At 42.8% G+C, this 15,656-nt stretch overlaps 1 protein-coding gene across 1 annotated transcript in view; it reads left to right on the top strand.

The window, feature by feature from the left end:
• Positions 1-15,656, top strand: part of LOC111979751 (tenascin-R-like) — a 178,943-nt gene that overhangs the window by 90,028 nt on the left and 73,259 nt on the right.

The raw sequence follows: 15,656 nt of genomic DNA, 5'->3' as shown, positions 1-15,656 counted from the left end.
CAAACCAACCATTCCAGTGTTTTTTGTTTTTATTTTACTTGCTGTGTTGTACTCACTTCGCCTCCATGGCCTTTTATATTTTTTTGTTTGCCTTCACCTCCCTTATCTCACCTCACTTGCTCACATTGTATATAGACTTATTTTTTTTTCCACTGTATTATTGACTATATGTTTGTTTTACTCCATGTGTAACTATGTGTTGTTGTATGTGTCGAACTGCTTTGCTTTATCTTGGCCAGGTCGCAATTGTAAATGAGAACGTGTTCTCAATTTGCCTACCTGGTTAAATAAAGGTTAAATAAAATAAATAAAATAAATAAATAAAGGCTGACCTTGCCTTGCAGCGCTTCATGACCGTCTCTGCAGACAAGTCAGGGAGCAGTTCAATTTCCCAAAAGTCAGAGTAGTGATCAACAATGAGAAGATAGTCGTTTTGTCTGTGGCTGAATAAGTCCCTGCTGACGATTTGCCAGGCCCTTGTGGGCAGTTCGTGTGACATCATGGTTTCTTTTTGCTGTTCATGAGCGTACTTGTTGCATGTGGTACAGCTGCTGACAACGTCTTTAATTTCTGCTTGCATTTTTGGCCAGTATAATGTTTCACGAGCCTGGCAGTAACATGCGTCACCTCCAACGTGACTGGAGTGTATGCGGGTAAGCATCTCTGGACGTAGTGATTTGGGAATAATGACCTTCTGACCTCTGAACAAGACGCCATTTTGCACGCTGATCTCATCTCGAAAGGTCCAGTATTCTCTCACTGTGAAGGGTGTCTCCTCTTTCCGGTACGGCCAACCTGCGAGAGCCATGGACTTCAGTGACTGTAGGTGTTCGTCCTTGTCAGTGTGTTGCCTGATCTGGGCTAGGCGGTGATCTGTGACGTTTAAGTAGTCTGCCTGATTGATCTGCTGAACATCTTGTTGTTCCTGTTGTAGCGAACAGATGACATACCACTGATAGGCAGTGCCTCTGCCTGTACATTGTGCTGTTGCCCTGCTCAGTGTGTCGCTGATGTACATCTCTGGTCCTGGCTTGTAGATGACCTTCAGGCTGTAGTTTTGCAGAGTCAAGAGCATGCTTTGAAGCCTCTTGGGCGCGTTGAGGAGAAGTTTACTGAATATGGCAATGAGTGGTTTGTGATCAGTTTCAGCGGTGACCAGCTCTCAACCATATAAGTAGTGATGGAAGTGCTGGCAGGAGAAGACGATGCTGAGGCACTCTTTCTCAAATTGTGCATAGTTTTGCTCGGTGGGGGTGAGCGCTCTCGAGGCAAACGCAACGGGCTGGCCTTACTGCATAAGGCAGCATCCAAGTCCGCTTTGTCAGGAGTCGCTCTAGATTGTGACAGGCTTGGTGACGTCGTAGTAGCACAACACTGGCATGGATGAAGCCAGAGATTTCATCTCCTGCACTGTGGCCTCGTGTTTGGGTAGCCAGTTCCGTGGTGTGTCTTTGTCCAGTACCAGCACAGAGGCTCACAGACTGCTGATAGGTGTGGCATGAACTTTGCAAGATAGTTTGCAAAGCTGATGAGACGCTGTACTCCTTTTGCATCAGACGGGTTTGGCATGTCGAGGATCGCTCTGACCTTGTCTGGGTCCGGCTTCAGGCCTTTGGCTGAGAGAATGTGGCCATGGAAGTGGACGTCTTTTACCTTGAACTGCAGCTTCTTCAGGCCAAGACGAAGCTTAACTGATCGACAGTGCTCCATCAGTGCCAGGAGCTTCACATCGTGGCCACGCTCTGCTTCTTCGTCTGTGTCACCACAGCCTACGATCAGGACATCATCGGCGATGGGTTCAATGCCCTTGAGCCCAGCCAGTAACTCGTGCTGCTTGCGTTGGTATACCTCAGGCGCCACTGAGACACCAAACTGGAGCTTGAGCCAGCGTTTCCGACCTCAGGGGGTCCAGAAGGTAGTCATGAAGCTGCTTTCTTCGTTCAGCTTGCATTGAAGGAATGCATCTCAGGCATGCACCAAGGTGAAAATTCTGGCCTTGGGAAGCTTGTAGAGAACATCCTCTAGTGTCGGCATGATGTAGTGGGATAGTTTCAGCGCTTGGTTCAGATGCTTTGGGTCGATGCAGACCCTCAGCTTCTCTGTTTTTTTCTGTATGACCATATTGCTGATCCAGTCAGTTGGTTCAGTCACACTTGTCCAGCTGGGCCTTCACAGCCACTTTCATTGCAATGGGCATATTGCAAGGAGCACACTGGACTGGAGTGACACTCTCATCCAATTCAAAGTGTACCTCCCCAGGTACTGATTCAACGGGCCTGTTGAATACATCGTCATATGTGCTGAGTAGTTGTTCTTTGGACGGGGTCCATGCTGGACATGCTCCACAATGTGCAGGTCATTTGGTACGGGGAACTGCATCAGTCCCAGGCATTCACATGTAGAGCCTGAGAGGAGAGGATGTTGACTGGTTTTCACAATCTCAAACTTCAGCTTGTGTTTGCGTCCCCGAATAACCCATTCGGTCTCAAAGATGCCCATAGAGCTCATTAGTTCTCCTGAGTACAGCTTTAGTCTAGTATCGCTGGGCAATAGATGTGTGTCAGGTGCCAGTTTAATTTTGTCTTTGTTGCTCATTACATTGCATGTAGCACCGGAATCCAGTTGACATTGTTGTTGCTTCTTGTGTAATCGTAGTGTCACAAACCATTTCTTCCCTCTTGAGTGTACAGCCCTAATGGATTCATGCATGTAAATGTCACTTTCACTTTTCTGCCCTGAACATTGAGTGACATCAAGACAGTGAATCTTGCCCTCACTCACCCTTCTTTTGCTTTTGAGACACACTTTTGCTAAGTGATTATTAGTTCCACAAGCTCTGCATGGTTTTCCGTAGGCAGGACAGTGCTCTTTGCCTCGTGTGTATGTGTATTCGCACAGTATTTACATGCTATGGGGCTCAACGTCGATGCGTGGGGTTTCGATTTCCGTTGCTCTCATTCTCATGTCAGTGACTTCAGCAGTGGGGCACATTTCCACGGCAGTTACTAATGTTAAGCCTCTCTCTCTTAGTAGATGCCGGCACGTATCCTTATTTGCAATTCCCAGTACTATTTTGTCACGAATCAATTCATCTTTCAATCCCCCGTATTCACAAGTAGCAGATTTTTCTCACAAATGGGTTACACAGTTGTGTACGGACTCACCCTCTTCCTGTTTGCAGCTTCCGAAAACGAACCGCTCGTAAATTACGTTCCTGGCGGGTTTGAACTAATTCTCCAATGCATCCAATATAGCCTTTGCATCACACTGCCTTTGTCGTGCTGTGAGGGTGAGATTGTGCCGGTAGATATGCCTGCATTCGCTGCCCATTAAACTCCTCAGAGTTGCCGCTTGTACCTCGTTGGGTTTCTCATGTAGACCAGTCGCCAGTGCATAGTCCTCGAATTCATCCCTGAAGTTGTCCCAATTAGTGTTCTAGACCCCTGTGAGAACCATGGGATTTGATGGTTCGCTGCCATAGCGATGGAATAGGAGATTTCTTTGCCTTCAGCCATTGAGGTAGGTAGTGATGCTACCTAGCAAGCTAACAATGAGTTGATCAGTGTTGTGACTAGGAGTAGGAAACGAAGTGTGTTCGCATATGGAACGTAACTGTGCCTATACTGTACTTAGCTACAGAAATAACAAACGTGTGGTTTTCGAGCCACTTCTGATACCATGTTTCAGTATGATATGTTGGATAAAGGAATAAAGACAGACACCAATGTCAAGTTTAATAGCCTTGTTCAAGCATTGTACAAATCCCTACACGCGGAGTCCGGGGAACAGTCCGGCTAGTCAATTACCTATCAACTAGACTCCGTAACACTCTCCTAATGTAACCCAAAAACTAACTGTGGATACATTGTACATACATTTGAATAAAGACTGCAACATAAGTACTGTGGTTAGTTTGTATTACCTTATACATTAAAAACTTCTTTAGGCTAGGGTCTATTTTTCTCCACTTCCTGTCTGACTGTCGTGCCCAAAGTAAACTGCCTGTTAATCAGGCCCAGAAGCCAGGATATGCAAATAATTGGTACCATTAGATAGAAAACACTTTGAAGTTTGTAGAAATTTTAAAATAATGTATGAGACTATAACACAGTTGATATGGTAGGAGAAAATCCAAAGAAAAACCATCCGGAAAACCATTTTTTGAGAGCCCAAACTCTTTCAATGGAACGCTATAGGTCTAAGCGATAATTGCTCCCAGATTGCAATTCCTATGGCTTCCACTAGATGTCAACAGTCTTTGTTCAAGGTTTCAGGCTTGTTTCTTCCCAAACGAGGGAGAATTTTGAGTTTTGGTACAGGGAGTCAGAGTTGGAAATCAGTCTGTGCGCGCATGACGAAGAGGACGCTTTTCTATTGAACATACTTGTTTCGCTATGAAATATTATAGATTAATTACACTTTTGGCTACCCAAGGATTTTATAGAAACGTATTTTGACTTGTTTTAACAAAGTTTAGCGGTAGCTTTTTGGATTCCTTTCTCTGCATGAACAAGTGGATTACTCAAATCGATGGTGCCAACTAAACAGGCTTTTTGGGATATAAAAAAGGATTTTAACTAACAAAACGACCATGCATGTTGTAGCTGGGACCCTTGGGATTGCAAATCAGAAGAAGATTTTCCAAAAGGAAATGAATATTTAATCGCTATTTGTGATTTTACGAAGCCTGTGCTGTTTGAAAAATATTGTGGGGTGGGGCGCCGTCCACAAACAATCGCATGGCATGCTTTCGCTGTAAAGCCTATTGTAAATCGGACAATGCAGTTAGATTAACAAGAATTTAAACTTTTAACCGATATAAGACACTTGTATGTACTTAGATGTTTAATATCCATAATTTTTATGATTATTTAATTGAATTGCACACCATCCAATTTCACCGGAAGTTGTTGACAGGTGTCCCGCTGACGGGACGCTTAGCCCTGAAATTAAATTGTAGTAGAGTGGCTGGTGGGGGTCTATTTGGGGTGAGTGGGTCCCCCGAGAGATTGAAATGGGATGATTGGAGGCCCCACACACACCTCAGAGAAGTCTCTTATGTCCTCCCAGTCACCCCATCCCAATCCCCTGGACATAGCCCTTCTCCATTCTCACCAATAACCACCATTAAATATTAGTTGTAATAGCAAACAAGGAATAATAATGATTCAGCATCCTTTCCTAATCTGTCCAGAACTCTTATTCATTTTAAAACAGGTTTACATTGTAATATAATTAAGTCCTTCTCTCTCTCTCCCAAACTAAATATATCCCTCTCCACCACCCCCTCCCAGTTCTCCTCCCTTTACCCCACCCAAGCCAAGCTTATCCACCCTCCCATCTTTACTCACCCTTACCCATACAAACTAAGCTTGTCCAAAACTTTGCCCCCCCCCCCCCAAACCAAGCTTATCACTTCCCTCCCATCCTGCCCTCTTACCCACCCAGACCAAGTTATCCCAACCTCCATCTCCCCCCTCCCTTCTTCTCAGACACATTTACTATACATCGATTACTCATCCATTCTCATTCATTCACACACAACATACACCCTATGCCTCCGCACACCCATTCTCTCCCGTCCTCCTGTACATATGCATATTCACGTCGTTCACAGACCCACACTTGCCAACATACACACACATCCATAGAACAATTATTGACCTACATGCTATATTTCCTCTTATATTGTCTTTTCAGTGACATGTATCTCATTGGCTAATTCTATCGTTACTTCCTGGAGAAGAACAGTTAATTGTATTGGGGTACATGTAACAGGTAATAGATTGTATTGGGGTGAGAGGGAAAGAATAGTGTCTCAATTTACGATAAGCTGGGCTTGGGCATCACTGTATGTAGCCTAGTGTGCTTTTCTCTTTTTTCTGCTTCTACCTCTCCTCAGGGCATTGAGCTTTCTTTCAATTGGAAAGGTTTCCTACAGCCTGTTCAGGGCTTCATCTGCGCTTGTGAACTCCATTCTCTGTGTTCTCTTCCATACCCACAGCACTGCCGGGAATCAGAGTTGAGACTTGACTCCTCTTTCCTCTGGTGAATCCGAATGAATTGCTTGCGTTTTTTCCTCAGCTTAGCAGACAGGTCCTGGACCAATCAAATGCACTTGCCATGGATTTTGATTTCCTTTCCCCCCTGTGCCTTCAGAATGTTGACTTTGTACTGATAGTTCCACAGCTTAATTATTACCACTTAAGGGTATTTAGAGTTCTTCTGTTTCAGATACTCAACTAGTCTAAAGAAGGCCAGTTGTATTCTTTAATCAGAACAACAGTTTTCAGCTTTGCTAACATAATTGCAAAAGGGTTTTCTAATGATCAATTAGCCTTTTAAGATTATAAACTTGGATGAGCTAACACAGGAGTGTGGAACACAGGAGTGAAGGTTGCTGATAATGGGCCTCTGTACGCCTATGTAGATATTCCATAAAATATCTGCCGTTTCCAGCTACAGTAGTCAATTACAACATTACAATGTCTACACTGTATTTCTGATCATTTTGATGTTATTTTAATGGATAAAAAAATTTGCTTTTCTTTTAAATACAAGGACATTTCTAAGTGACCCCAAACTTTTGAATGTTAGTGTACATGCCAAGCTTCTCCGATATCAGCTTGATTACTTAGCTAGAAAGGTCTAGTTTTTTCTCATCTTCCGGTAAAGACAATATTCTCATATTATTTTGTCTCGTTCTGTTTTCTAGCTGGTCAAGTTAATCTTCTAAAGTTTTCACATTTGTTTCCAGGTGGCCAATTTAGTTGTCTTATTTCTCCACTTTTTTCTGTACATGCATATCTGACGTGATACTCTACTTTCCCTTCGAGCAAATCTACTTTTTTAACAATAGATTGTGACAGTTTGTTTTGGTGAGCATTGAGAGCATTGAGAGCATTTAGCTTTGTTTTCCTGGATATCTTTCAGCTGTTCGTTGCTCTCATTTGCATCTCCAAGTAGTTTTCTCCTCTAAGGGAAGCCATGTCTTGTTGGGTTTGAGTCGCAGCATTGCTTTACCCACAGATTAGTTAACTGTTGTACGTATATATATTTTTTATTTAACCTTTATTTAACTAGGCAAGTCAGTTAACTTCTAACGAGTCAGAAACCCGGATCCGGGAGCACCCCCCACCCCCCACCAGTAAAAAAGCTGAATAGCATAGCTAGCATAGCGTCACAAGTAAATAGTAGCATCTAAATATCATTCAATCACAAGTCCAAGATACCAGATGAAAGATCCACTTCTTGTGAATCCAGCAATCATTTCTGATTTTTAAAATGTTTTACAGGGAAGACACAATATGTAAATCTATTAGCTAACCACGTTAGCAAAAGACACCATTTTTCTTTGTCCACCATTTTTTTCTCTCCACCAGTAGCTATCACCAATTCGGCCAAATAAAGATATTGATAGCCACTAACCAAGAAAAAACCTCATCAACCTTGGGAACCCAAGGTTGCTTAGCAGTTCAGACGTCTTTTTCTGTTCCGTATTGTTTGTGTCCTGTATATATATTTACACCTCTCTTCACTTATCTTTTATTTATTTTATTATCCAAGAACTCAACTACAAAAGCTTTCCTGCAAAAGCTTTCCTGCAACCCGCTTCACCAATTACTAAAAAGTAATATTTACCTCAAACTGAAATCCATCGTGGAAGCCAGCCAGGGGTAATTCGAGAGCTGCCTGAAAGCTAACCAGTAGCTACTCCGATAGCTAGCCAGAAGCTAATCTGTAGCTGCCCCGAAATTAGCCGGTTTGCTGGCTAGCGTTGGTTTTCAGCTGCCCTCGTGTTGTGGTCATCAGCTATTTCTAGCTCGATAATCTACCGGCACTTTTGTGCAACGCGACTCGGACCGGAGCATTCCGGGACTTTTCTTCTCTCTCAGTTTCCCCGGATTCCAGCCGCAGGCTCTGGGCACTTGCACCTTGACTTCGCAGCTAGCTAGCTGCAAACCGTGTGACGATTGGCTTACGTCGCCCCGGAGCAACTCAAATCATCCTGGAGGCTAGCCAGCTGAGGAGTTCCATCACCATCCGGACACGTTTCTTTTGTTGCTGCTGCAGAACGGAACCCCACCGGGCCTTCACGTCTGACTGCCGGCGTTTATTGCCCGAGGGATTTATAACTGGCACCTCCGTCCCGACGTTACCTGAACGCTCCTGAGGCCCGCTAATCGTTAGCTGTCTTATCGGCTGCTACCTGAATAAGCATACCGGACAACTATTATTATTTATTTATTTATTTATTTTTTTATTATTATTTTTTTTTTTCTCCTTGGGTCACTATATCTATTCTGCAATTTGGATTGATCCCCTCTTCCACACGGAACCCCACTACCGGAACCACTAAACGTTAACGACGAGAACGCACAGGATCTACAAACAGACCTCCATCCATGCTGCTCGACGCCACATACCGGCAGCTGTCTGATCGCCACGCCCAACCAACCTCTCTCACTGGACTTATTGATCACTCGATTAAGCATGCCTCTCCTTAATGTATAATGCCTTGTCCATTGCTGTTTTGGTTAATGTTTATTGGCTTATTTCACTGTAGAGATTCTAGCCTGTTCACTATACCATATCCAACCTCTCAGTTCCACCACCACATATGCGATGACATCACCTGGTTTCAATGATGTTTCTAGAGACAATATCTCTCTCATCATCACTCAATACCTAGGTCTACCTCCACTGTATTCACATCCTACCATACCTTTGTCTGTACATTATTCCTTTAAACTATTTTATCGCCCCAGAAACTCCTCTTACTCTCTGCTCCAGTAGCTCTAGGCGACCAATTCTCATAGCTTTTAGCCGTACCCTTATCCTACTCCTCCTCTGTTCCTCTGGTGATGTAGAGGTGAATCAGGCCCTGCAGTACCTGGCTCCACTCCTATTCCCAGGCGCTCTCTTTTGATGACTTCTGTAACCGTAATAGCCTTGGCTTCATGCATGTTAACATTAGAAGCCTCCTCCCTAAGTTTGTTTTGTTCACTGCTTTAGCACACTCTGCCAACCCGATGTTTTAGCCGTGTCTGAATCCTGGCTTAGAAAGACCACCAAAAACTCAGATATTTTCATCCCCAATTACAAGATTTTCAGACAAGATGAAACGGCCAAAGGGGGCGGTGTTGCAATCTACTGCAAAGACTGCCTGCAGAGTTCTGTCTTACTATCCAGGTCTGTTCCCAAACAATTTGAACTTCTACTTTTAAAAATCCACCTCTCTAAAACAAGTCTCTCACCGTTGCCGCCTGCTATAGACCACCCTCTGCCCCAGCTGTGCTCTGGACACTATATGTGAACTGATTGCCCCCATCTATCTTCAGAGTTCGTGCTGCTAGGCGACCTAAATTTGAACATGCTCAAAACCCCAGCCACCTACAATCTAAGCTTGATGCCCTCAATCTCACACAATTATCAATGAACCTCCAGGTACCACCCAATTCCGTAAACTCGGGTACCCTCATAGATATCATCCTAACAAACTTGCCCTCAATACACCTCTGCTGTTTTCAACCAAGATCTCAGCGATCACTGCCTCATTGCCTGTATCCGTAATGGGTCAGCGGTCAAACGACCTCCACTCATCACTGTCAAACGCTCCTGAAACACTTCAGCGAGCAGGCCTTTCTAATCGACCTGGCCGGGGTATCCTGGAAGGATATCGATCTCATCCCGTCAGTAGAGGATGCCTGGTCATTTTTTTAAAAATGCTTCCTCACCATCTTGAATAAGCATGCCCATTCAAGAAATTTAGAACCAGGAACAGATATAGCCCTTGGTTCTCTCCTGACCTGACTGCCCTTAACCAACAGAAAAACATCCTATGGCGTTCTGCATTAGCATCGAACAGCCCCGTGATATGCAACTTTTCAGGAAGCCAGAAACCAATATACACAGGCAGTTAGAACAGCCAAGGCTAGCTTTTTCAAGCAGAAATTTGCTTCCTGCAACACAAATTCAAAAAAGTTCTGGGACACCGTATAAGTCCATGGAGAATAAGAACACCTCTCCCAGCTTCCAACCGCTCTGAGATAGGAAACACTGCACCACCGACAAATCCACTATAATTGAGAATTTCAATAAGCATTTTCCACGGCTGGCCATGCTTTCCATCTGGCTGCCCTACCCGGACAACAGCACTGCCCTCCCTCTGCTACTCGCCCAAGCTTCCCCCATTTCTCTTTCTCCCAAATACAGTCAGCTGATGTCCTAAATGAGCTGCAATCTGGACCCTTACAAATCAGCCGGGCTAGATAATCTGGACCCTTTCTTTTCTAAACTATCTTCGTGAAATTGTTGTCCACCCTATTACTAGCCTCTTCAACCTCTCTTTCGTGTCGTCCGAGATCCCCAAAGATTGGAAAGCAGCTGCGGTTATCCCTCTTCAAAGGGGGGACACCCTTGACCCTAACTGCTACAGACCTATATCTATCCTACCCTGCCTTTCTAAGGTCTTCGAAAGCCAAGTCAACAACAGCAATTACGACACTTTCCGATCCACCACACTTCTGCCTAGCAATCTGGTTTCAGAGCTGGTCATGGGTGCACCTCAGCCACGCTCAAGGTCATAAACGACATCGTAACCGCTCAGATGGAAACATACTGTGCAGCGTATTCATTGACCTGGCCAAGGCTTTGACTCTGTCATCACCACATCTCATTGGCAGACTCGCAGCTTGGTTTCTCTAATGATGCCTCGCTGGTTCACAACTACTTCTCTGCGAGTTCAGTGTGTCAATCCAGGGTCTGTTGTCCGGGCCTCTGGCAGGTCTCTATGGGGTGCCACAGGGTTCAATTCTTTGTTACCGACTTCTTTCTCTGTATACATCAATGATGTCGCTTCTTGCTGCTGTGGTATTCTCTGATCCACCTCTACGCAGACGACACTATTACTGTATACTCTCTGGCCCTTCTTTTGACACTGTGTTAACAAACTCTCCAGGCGAGCTTCAATGCCATACAACTCTCCTTCCGTGGCCTCCAACTGCTCTTAAATACAAGTAAACCAAATGCATGCTCTTCAACCGATCGCTGCCTGCCCCTGCCCGCCTGTCCAACATCACTACTTTGGACGGTTCTGACTTAGAATATGTGGACAACTACAATTACCTAGGTGTCTGGTTAGACTGTAAACTCTCCTTCCAGACTCACATCAAACTCTCCAATCCAAAGTCAAATCTAGAATTGGCTTCCTATTCCGCAACAAAGCATCCTTTACTCATGCTGCCAAACATACCCTTGTAAAACTGACCATCCTACCAATCCTCGACTTCGGTGATGTCATTTACAAAATAGCCTCCAAAACCCTACTCAATAAATTGGATGCAGTCTATCACAGTGCATCCGTTTTGTCACCAAAGCCCATATACTACCCACCACTCGACCTGTACACTCTCGTTGGCTGGCCTCGCTTACTATCTTCGCCAAACCCACTGGTTCCAGGTCATCTACAAGACCCTGCTAGGTAAAGTCCCCTTATCTCTGCTCGCTGGTCACCATAGCAGCACCTATCTGTAGCACGCGCTCCAGCAGGTATATCTCTCTAGTCACCCCCAAAACCAATTCTTCCTTTGGACGCCTTCCTTCCAGTTCTCTGCTGCCAATACTGGAACGAACTACAAAAATCTCTGAAATTGGAAACACCTATCTCCCTCACTAGCTTTAAGCACCAGCTGTCAGAGCAGCTCATAGATTACTGCACCTGTACATAACCATCTACAATTTAGCCCAACAAACTACCTCTTTTACCTACTGTATTTATTTTATTAATTTATTTTGCTCCTTTGCACCCCATTATTTTCTGTCTCTACTTTGCACTTTCTTCCGCTGCAAACCAACCATTCCAGGGTTTTTTTTAGTTTTATTTTACTTGCTGTGTTGTATTCACTTCACTCCATGGCCTTTTTATTTTTATTTATTTATTTTATTTATTTTATACATATATTTGTTTGCCTTCACCTCCCTTATCTCACCTCACTTGCTCACATTGTATATAGACTTATTTTTTTTTCACTGTATTATTGACTATATGTTTGTTTTACTCCATGTGTAACTATGTGTTTGTTGTATGTGTCGAACTGCTTTGCTTTATCTTGGCCAGGTCGCAATTGTAAATGAGAACGTGTTCTCAATTTGCCTACCTGGTTAAATAAAGGTTAAATAAAAAATAAAAAATAAAAAAAAATCAGATGACAGTCTGATACATATTTATTGTATAGGATAGTTTTTGTTAGAAAAATGTGCATATTTCAGGTAGAAATCATAGTTTACAATTGCACCCACCATCACAACTCGACTAGAATAAATACAGAGAGCAACGTGTATTACCAATTTACTCATATAAAACATTTCTTAAAAATAGACAAAGCATAGCATTGGAAGACACAGATCTGTGAATTCAGACAATATTTCAGATGTTCTAAGTGTTTTACAGCGAAAACACAATAAATCGTTATATTAGCATACCACATGTGCAAACGTTACCCGAGCATTGATACAAGCCAAAGAGAGAGATAACGTAATCATCGCCAAATGTTAATTTTTTTCACTAACCTTCTCGGAATTCTTCCGATGACACCCTGTAACATCATATTACAACATACATATAGAGTTTGTTCGAAATGTGCATATTTAGCCACAAAAAACGTGGTATAACATGACAATACTAGCAAAACTAGCTGAAAATGTCGGGCTCCATTTTGGACAGTGATCTGGCGTAATGAATAACTAATCGTAAACTTGACTAAAAATATAGGGTGGACAGCAATCGAAAGACAATTAGTTCTTAATGCAATCGCTGGATTACATTTCTAAAAATTCCTTACTGTGCAATACAGGGTTCGCCAAGCGAAGCTATACCAAAAAAATGCGGAATATGCGTATAACAAATTTCGACAGAACAACGATTTATCATCATAAATAGTTCTTACTGTGAGCTGTTCTTCCATCAGTTTCTTGGGCAATGTATCCTTTCTTGGGTCTAATCTTCTTTTGGTCGAAAGCTGTTCCTCTTGTCCGTCGAAATGCCCACTAACGTTCGACCGGGACCCGAAACGTGCCCGGTGCTTCAATGTGCATCACAAAGCAATGCCTCAAAATCGCACTAAACGGATATAAATTGCTATAAAACGGTTAAAATTAACTACCTTATGATGTTTTAACCACTATAACGAGTAAAACATGACCGGCGATATATAAGTGGCTAAACCAACGCTTGGAAGAGAGAGAGTCCGACGTCCATCTTGCGTGAGGCGCAGCAGGAAAAGAACGGTACACGGTCTTTTCTGTTTTATACTGGCCTGATTGCGCAATCGACTCCATTCAAATTGTACCTCTTACTGACATCTAGAGGAAGCATGGGCAGTGTTGTATCCTCATAGGATTTACAGGGACTTTAAACTGACCTGGGACCAGAGGCCAAAATGTCTGAAATCTCACTCCATATCAGGAAAAGTGCTGTAGAATGAGTTCTGTTTCACTCAAAGACATAATTCAAACGGCTATAGAAACAGAGAGTGTTTCTATCCAATAATAACTAAATATGCATATTGTACGAGCAAGAATTGAGTATGAGGCAGTTTAATTTGGAGACGATAAATGCTAATGTTGAAACAGCACCCCTATATTGAGAAAAGGTTAAGAACATATTCTTACTTACAGTGATGCCTACCCAGCCAAACCCGGATGACGTAAGGCCAATTGTGCTGCACCACATGGGATCCCAATCACGGCCAGATGTGATACAGCCTATAACTGACCGCTCACTCTTCCTGGTTGCTTGGGGATATATTGATCTATTGATTGTAAAGGCTTAATTTAAACTATGTTGTCTGGCTGTTACATACAGTTGAAGTCGGAAGCTTACATACACTTAGGTTGGAGTCATTAAAACTAGTTTTTCAACCACTCCACACATTTCTTGTTAACAAACTATAGTTTTGACAATCTACTTTTTGCATGACACAAGTAATTTTTCCAACAATTGTTTACAGACAGATTATTTCACTTATAATTCATGTATCACAATTCCAGTGAGTCAGAGGTTTACATATATTTTGTTGACTGTGCCTTTTAAACAGCTTGGGAAATTCCAGAAAATTATGCCATGGCTTTAGAAGCTTCTGTTAGGCTAATTTACATAATTTGAGTCAATTGGAAGTATACCTGTGGATGTATTTCAGGCTTACTTCAAACTCAGTGCCTCTTTGCTTGACATCATGGGAAAATCAAAAGAAATCAGCCAAGACCTCAGAAAAAAACTGTAGACCTCCACAGGTCTGGTTCATCCTTGGGAGTCATTTCCAACGCCTGAAGGTACCACGTTCAATCTGTACAAACAATAATACGCAAGTATAAACACCATGGGACCACGCAGCCGTCATACGCTCCGGAGGAGACGCGTTCTGTCTCCTAGAGATGAACGTACTTTGGTGCGAAAAGTGCAACTCAATCCCAGAACAACAGCAAAGGACCTTGTGAAGATGCTGGAGGAAACAGGTACAAAAGTATCTATATCCACAGTAAAACGAGTCCTATATCGACATAACTTGAAAGGCTGCTCAGCAAGGAAGAAGCCACTGCTCAGAAACCGCCATAAAAAAGACAGACTACGGTTTGCAACTGCACATAGGGACAAAGATCGTACTTTTGGAGAAATGTCCTCTGGTCTGATGAAAGAAAAATAGAACTGTTTGGCCATAATGACCATCGTTATGTTTGTTACGACAGGGAATTTTTACTCAGATTAAATGTCAGGAATTGTGAAAAACGGAGTTTAAATGTACTTTCCAAGGTGTATGTAAACGTCCGACTTCAACTTTATAATCATATTTTTGATGGTACAAAACGGAGCTACTCCCTCCCCATGCATCCTATCGGTACGTGCATGCTCCTCTGACCATTGTTGCATCCCATCAGGAAGTGTTCGATATTTATGACAGTCGACTCAATGTCCAACCTTTCTCGGAGCATATAGACAGCCTTTTTAGAGCTGTTATTTTTAACCTTATCTGAGTTGACATGTAACTTACTTTCAGTGAATCTTCACAAGGTGATTCTGAGTAGTTCTCACAGACAAATTTCCATTTACAAGAGTAAGAGGCTTAAACATTGCTGGATGCATACAGGAAGTTTGCACTTTTATTTCATCCTTAGACCTTCTCTTAGTCTCGTAAAACTTCATATAAAAACTGTTATTTAGCATTTTTTTCATATCATTCCATAAAATATCATGTTACACCTTCCAAGCAAAATCAGTGTATCACTGTGATGTGTATAGAAACCTATTTTTGATGATTGAATGAAATCCTAACAAGGTAAAATTATTTATGATTTCCTCTGGTTTGGCATCTAACTCAAACAGGCACCAACAACAAAACACATCTATCCCGTCTTGATTCCTGTATTTATTTTATCTTGTCTCTGACACCTTGTGGTATTATGTTGTTGTGTTGCGCCCTCATTTCTAACTACCTTAAAATCCCTGACTCTTTTTCGTGGCACAAAGGCAGAGAGAAGACATTTCAAATATTTTCATGAAAGGAAGAACAATAACAGTCAGTTCTGGCCCACAGGAAACAGCGTCTTCTGAAAGAGGGAGATGAAAGAAAAAATGACTTAGAGGGGGTTATGGAGACCGG

The sequence above is a fragment of the Salvelinus sp. IW2-2015 genome, linkage group LG19, assembly GCF_002910315.2.
Source record: "Salvelinus sp. IW2-2015 linkage group LG19, ASM291031v2, whole genome shotgun sequence".
In the NCBI taxonomy this organism is placed as follows: domain Eukaryota; kingdom Metazoa; phylum Chordata; class Actinopteri; order Salmoniformes; family Salmonidae; genus Salvelinus; species Salvelinus sp. IW2-2015.
This window is presented reverse-complemented; position numbering and strand designations above follow the sequence as displayed.